Here is a 6739-nt window from a genome sequence, read left to right as displayed (position 1 = left end):
TGATACAAACATTTGTTAACCCAACCCCAGCCCCTGTTCAGGGAGGGGCAAGAGAAGGAGGAGAGATGTAATTTCTCCTAATGATTCGAGATCGTTTAGACCACTTTCTCTGAATCACCTCCCCTTAGATCTAGTTTGACCCTCCTTGAGTCGCATTTCTCTGCAACCTACTCAGATGAGAAGGCGGATCACGAGTGGTGACGCTCTGGCTCCAGTCCTCGGACCTGGGCGGGCCAGGCCCATCAGAGGGTTTAGGAGCGGATCTGGACTCAACGGATTTGTTGGGAAGCTTGGAATGCGAAAATAGCACAAGGACAAACTTTTTCTCTTTCTCCCCGATGTCAGCCACATAGGTTCACCTATAGGTTCTCTCCGTGGCCACCATTGCCACCATCGATGGACCAATTGCAGCAGCAGTTTGCTTGGTAGCCCGAGTCAGATCTGTGGTCGAGCTCAGCTCTGCCACCGGTTCAGGGTTCAGCGGATCAGCCTGGTATGCCTGCAGCACAGCCATTGTGTACAGGGCACCCCCGGCCTGACCCACTGCCGCATATGCCCTGCCATTCAAACGAAATGTGGCATGCAGACATGGATGACAGGGTTGGAGACTTCAATATGATGCCTCCCCCACTGAGAGTTAGTTGGCTAGTGTCTCTTCAACGGAAGGCATCATCACATATACATGCTTGCGTAATTAGAATGATGAAAGAAATGAATGCGGGCCGAATATGGTTTCTTCCATGATCTCACAACCTCAGCATGGAGATCCAGGAGAAACGGAAGGCTCACAGGAGCTGAACTGTTATGTCTGGAAAGAAAACACTCGTCCAACCTGGTCTCTCTGTGGAACATGCCAAAAGCTCCTCATATGAAGGGCAGGCAGGCTGCCAGCTTCTTCGCCTTCAGCTACATCCTGTTCTTCCTGGCTGGAAGCAGCAGAGCGCTATCTGCTGGATCGGATGATGCAAGTGATAGCACGTTCTGATCCAGCAATTCGCTCGAGTCTCGGCTGAAGAGTGAGAAAGATCCATACCTTTCTCAAACTTTTCAGCCAGCTCGACCTGCGATCCCCACGATAACATTCTCCACTTCACCTCTGCGTTTACGGGTCCTGAGCCAAGTGCAGACGCTTGTCTCATTTCCCTCGAGAAAAATGTGACAAACGTGAAATGGGCTTCTTCATTGGAATGCTCCTCGCCCAAGTAGTGATGTTACGTCTGACACCGACGCTCCGAAGCTTGCTTCAAACGGTCCTTGCAATGAACCACTGCTTCGGAGCTTGTATCATTACGTCACTAGTCACGTGAAAATGACTTCTGAAGCAAACACACTGGTTCACTCCTGTAGTGAACCACCTGACTGCTTTGACAGCCCAATCCAGTGTTGACAGGTTTGAAACCTGGCGGCTGTATTTCTTATAAAAGTGAAGCCAAACCATGGCAACACCGTGGGTTGTAGTAGTCGGTGTTTGGATTGGCGTTATTGTTGAGGAGAGTGGATTGAGTTTATTTCAGTGTTGTGATGGAGCCAGCGAGAAAGAGAAGTTGTTCCCAAGTTTGGGAACACTTTAAACTTATTTCCCCGAATAAGGTTAGTTCTTTGACATTTCTGCATACAAATATTTTTACATATGTAGTGAATGATATGGACCACTACAGTACAATGGATTGCTTTTACGTCATATGTGCTAACATCTGCACACATCTGTTTAACTCTGCATTTACTGAATGAGCACTGTGCTGCTTCACACTGACTACAATTTTAACAATTTTAACTTAAGGCAGTTTTATTTCTGTGTGAATGTTTTTAAACACATACATTTTTTTTTTTTTAAAAAGCACAATTATTTTCTTTTAATTGTTATTTAAAATTCTCATTCATTTTTATGATTTGTGATTTTAAGGGCTTTTTTCTCTTAGATTGTTTTCTCATTTCTGTGAATTTCTGTGTATGAAATGTGATATAAATAAACTTGCCTTGCCTACATGTAATTGCATAGATCCTCACACAGATAAACATTGTTGTTACAGGTTCAGTGCTTGGTGTGTGATCAGCAGTTGGCGTATAATAATAATATGTCTTCCATGCTGAGGCATTATAGGGCTAAGCATGAGCAGTCTGGAGGGTCAATGGAAATCTTCAACTGTCAAGGTAACTCATTTATGGAAGTTTTCGACTGTTACAGTATGAATAAACTTTACTTAAAGTTTTACATGTATTTGCACATTTTCTGTCCGGTGAACCGCAAACAACAGCTTGATGAAGCTCTAGTGGACATGATTGTGGAGGATTCACAGCCTTTCTCTATTGTGGATGACAGTGGCTTTAAAGCATTTGTGGCTAAGCTTGACCCCACTTATGTACTACCATCCAGGCAGGCTCTGAAGATCATGGTGGACCACAAATATGAGGAGCAGAAGCAGAAGGCCATGGCTGAGCTACAGAAAACTGAGGGTGTGAGCCTAACTGCAGATATGTGGACCTCTATTAATATGGAAGCATATCTGGCCGTTACATGCCATTATGTAGACGACAAGGATAAGCTTGCCACAGTACTTCTGGGGGTACGGTCATTTCCAAAAGCTCACACTGCGGAGAACCTTGCAGAGGCCAAGAGGTTGCTCTTTGAAGAATGGGGTATCCAGAGCAAAATAAAATCCCTGGTGACTGATGCTGCTTCAAATATGATAGCCACTGCCAACAACTTAAAGATTAGGTATGTTATATGCATTGCGCATGCCTTGAATTTGGTGGTCAAGAAGTCCCTTGATGCAACTCCTGGTCTGGAAGATGTCAGAACAAGAGCACGAAGGATGGTGACTTACTTTAAGACCAGTACCACAGCAAAAGAGAGGCTTAGAGAGAAACAGGAACAAATGGGACGTCCTGTGAAGAAGCTGATTCTGGAGGTTGATACAGCGTATATATGAAGAGAGAGAACCAGTGGGTGCGGCACTGGCTACACTGAGAACTGATGTGGCTCCTCTGACATCAGAAGAATATCAGGCAATATCTGAGTGCATGAAAGTGCTAGCCCCATTCCAGGTGGCCACCGTTGAACTTTCTGAGGAGAAGAGAGTATCTGGCTCTAAGGTCATTCCCATGATGAAAATGTTGCGATACACAATTAATGAAACCCTCAAAAACATTACCAACGACATTGCAATCCAGCTGGGACAGAATCTGTCAAGAAGATTAGCAGATACATTTTCAGCTCTTGAATCGACAAGTGTTTTGACATTAGCTACACTACTAGATCCACGATTTAAAACATTTGGGTTTCATAATCATATACAGGCCCAGACGGCAATTGGACGACTAACATCTGAATGCACAGCGTTAATCAAAGATACAGCTCATCAAACACCCAGCCACTCAGCACAGCCAGATACAGCACAAAATCTTGAAACTACAGGTCAAGGTAAAGTAAAAATCCTAGAAGGTTACTTAAAACTATTCATTACTCATAACATGGTTTTGCTTATCATTTCCCTTGCAGAGGAGGTGAATCTTTGGGAGCTGCTGGACAACGATGCAAGTAATGCAAGGAGGAACAAAAGTGCAACATCAGATGCAACCATAGAGGTCCAGCGCTACATGACCGATCCCCCACTGCAGCGTTCTGCTGACCCTCTTGCCTACTGGTCCACCCACAAAGCAATATATCCTCATTTATACCAGCTTTCTAAACTGTTTTTTGTGTACTCCTGCATCATCTGTTCCATGCGAGAGGATATTCTCTAAAGCTGGTGAAATTGTTTCAATAAAAAGAAATCGCCTTTCACCAAAGACTGTGGAGAAAATAATATTTCTGAATAAAAACCATACCATTTAATGAACACTTTGTCTAAGCCTTCTGCATGTACCCAAAGCACACCCTCTGCCACATTTATTTTTATTTTTTATTATTAATTAGAGAACATATGAACATTGTTACATAAAAACATGCATCAAAGACAGAAACTTCAAAAACCCTCTGCTACATTATACAAGTACAACCAGTTACACAAGCACATCCTTTTCAACATACAAAAATATCAGTCCCACCAGTTAACAAGTTATAGAGTTCTGCTTCCCACAGCTAAACAAGATAAAGCTTTCACACATGATACTGCCCTGCTAAAAAAAACTATAGAAACCATTACAGAAATTATATTGGATTTAATGGTTTTCATGGGAATTGTATTGGTTGTTATGGGAATTATAGTGGCCTCTGTGGGTCTCTACTGATATGTGTTGGGTTCTATTGGTGGGGGCATTAAATCCTAATGGAATATGTCCCAAACACACTGCAAAAAATAATTCTGTAGTGGTTTAAATGGTAAAAGCCAATGGTTCCTATTGGTATTTTAATAGAAACCATTAGAATTTCTGTGATGGTTTCCAACTTTTTTTAAGCTGGTCTGATCTTCTGTCCTTGTCTAAAGAAATAATTACACACACACATCATGCTTAATGTTTTATTATCAAGGTGAACACATGAAATTCATCAGTATCTGTAAAATTCACCTACATAAATGAGTTTCACAGCACTAACACTGTTTCAGCTTTGATCGCCTCGGTAAACACGTAATAAACGGGGCATTAACATATAAGCCTACTTGCATTTTATGGTTGTCAGCTTTGTTGCATTACATTTACTTCACCAGGAGATGGTGCTGCAATTTCTATCTGAATGAAGCTTCGAGTAATGAACCATTTTCGACACAATTGTATCAGAAAGCAATAATGCTTCGAAACGCTTCATTTGGCCATCACTACGCCCAAGCACATAATGCAGAAGTCATGTGAATCCTCAGGTCAGATACCTCTTACACAGATACACACACTTCCTGAAACGTTTGGTAGTGGACATTTTGAAAAATACACCTAAACACACTGCAAACAAACGGAAGACGAAGAAGAGGATGACGTGTACCACTGTCACGATTCATGTCTGTGTTCCCCTGTCTCATTCTATGTTTAGCAGTTCCCCGTTATGTTGATTAGTTTTCCCAGGTGTTTTTCATTAGCCACGCCCCCTTGTTATCTTGTTTAGCTGGTCTGTCTGTGTATTTAAGCCCTGTGTCTTGTTTCAGTCTTTGTGAGTTCTTAATGTTGTATGTTGGTTGTTCCTGTGTTGCTGTCTGAGTTTATTATCTTTTGAGTTTGTGTAATAAAACCTGCTGCAATTGGATCCTGCATCTGCTTCAGCCGTCAGCGTAACAGAAGAACTCACCATTTATGGATCCAGCAGTACGCATCCTTCAAGATGTATTGGGATCGGCTCACAGCGATAGTGAGGGAAAGCCACGATCTGTTTGAGTTTACTGAGAAATTTTGTGAGCTAGCTACAAACTGTGATCTGAGTGATAACTTTAAAAACAGGTTATATAATCGGAGCCGGATGCGTCGATTTCTCGGGGCTGGACTGAAGAGAATCAGTTGCAATCTGCTGGGAGAGTTTTACTCCAAAGTACGCCCTACATTCACCCAGCCCAGCCAAACCTGCTCACACTGTCAGTCCAGGCAAACCCACATTACCACTCCCTGCTGAGCACCGTATCCGTTTCGGACCAGTGCCTGAGATCACATGGCCCAGAGCACGAACACTTTTTTCAGACAGTGCTGATCTGGCGTCTAAAGTGTTTGACCCCGCTTGGATATCCGTCCGGGGAGCTCGCAGGTCTGCTCCACGTTCCACCAAAACCACCGAACCAGTCATTTGCCCACTCGAGCCTGCACTTCACGCCAGTCCAACCGAGCCTGCACTTCACGTCAGCCCTGCTGAGTCTGAGCCGCTTCACGTCAGTCCTGCCGAGCCAGAGCTTCACGTCACGTCTGCCGATCCAGAGACTGTTCACGTCACGTCTGCCGATCCAGAGACTGTTCACGTCACGCCCACCGAGCCAGTGTCTCCGGACAAGATGGCCGCCACCGCCGAGCCAGTGTCTCCGGAAAAGATGGCCACCGAGACAATGTCTCCGGACAAGATGGCCGCCGCCGAGCCAGTGTCTCTGGACAAGATGGCTGCCGCCGAGCCAGAGTCTGTGATGGTCCTGTCCAGCTCAAAGCCCTCTTCGCCGCTGGTCCTGTCCAGCCCAGAGCTTCCTTCGCCGCTGGTCCCGTCCAGCCCAGAGCTTCCTTCGCCGCTGGTCCCGTCCAGCCCAGAGCTTCCTTCGCCGCTGGTCCCGTCCAGCCCAGAGCTTCCTTCGCCGCTGGTCCCATCCAGCCCAGAGCTTCCTTCGCCGCTGGTCCCGTCCAGCACAGAGACTTCCGCCGGTGTCTGTTCCTCTGCCTGAGCTGGTGTCTGTTCCTGTTCCTGTCCCTGTCCCTGAGCCGGTGTCTGTTCCTGTCCCTGAGCCGGTGTCTGTTCCTGTGCCCTGGCCGCCTGAAGGGTCGTCTCCTCCCTGGCCGCCTGAAGGGTCGTCTCCGCCCTGGTCGCCTGCACTGCCCGCTCCGCCTTGGTTGCCTGCACAGCCTGATCTGCCCTGGCCTCCCGTCCTGCCGCAGTCTCCAGGCCCTCTGCCGCTCCACGGGCCTGGCCCTCCATCCCGCCCCCGGGTCCGCCTCCTTTCCACCACCCTCCTGAACTATTATTTTGTTTTGAGGGGCGTCAGGAGCCGCCCATAGAGGGGGGGCTATGTCATGATTCATGTCTGTGTTCCCCTGTCTCATTCTATGTTTAGCAGTTCCCCGTTATGTTGATTAGTTTTCCCAGGTGTTTTTCATTAGCCACGCCCCCTTGTTATCTTGTTTA

This window comes from Leuciscus leuciscus (genome assembly GCF_965113295.1).
Source record: "Leuciscus leuciscus genome assembly, chromosome: 7".
Classification (NCBI taxonomy): domain Eukaryota; kingdom Metazoa; phylum Chordata; class Actinopteri; order Cypriniformes; family Leuciscidae; genus Leuciscus; species Leuciscus leuciscus.
The sequence above is the reverse complement of the archived record's forward strand: the minus strand, read 5'-3'. Positions refer to the sequence as shown.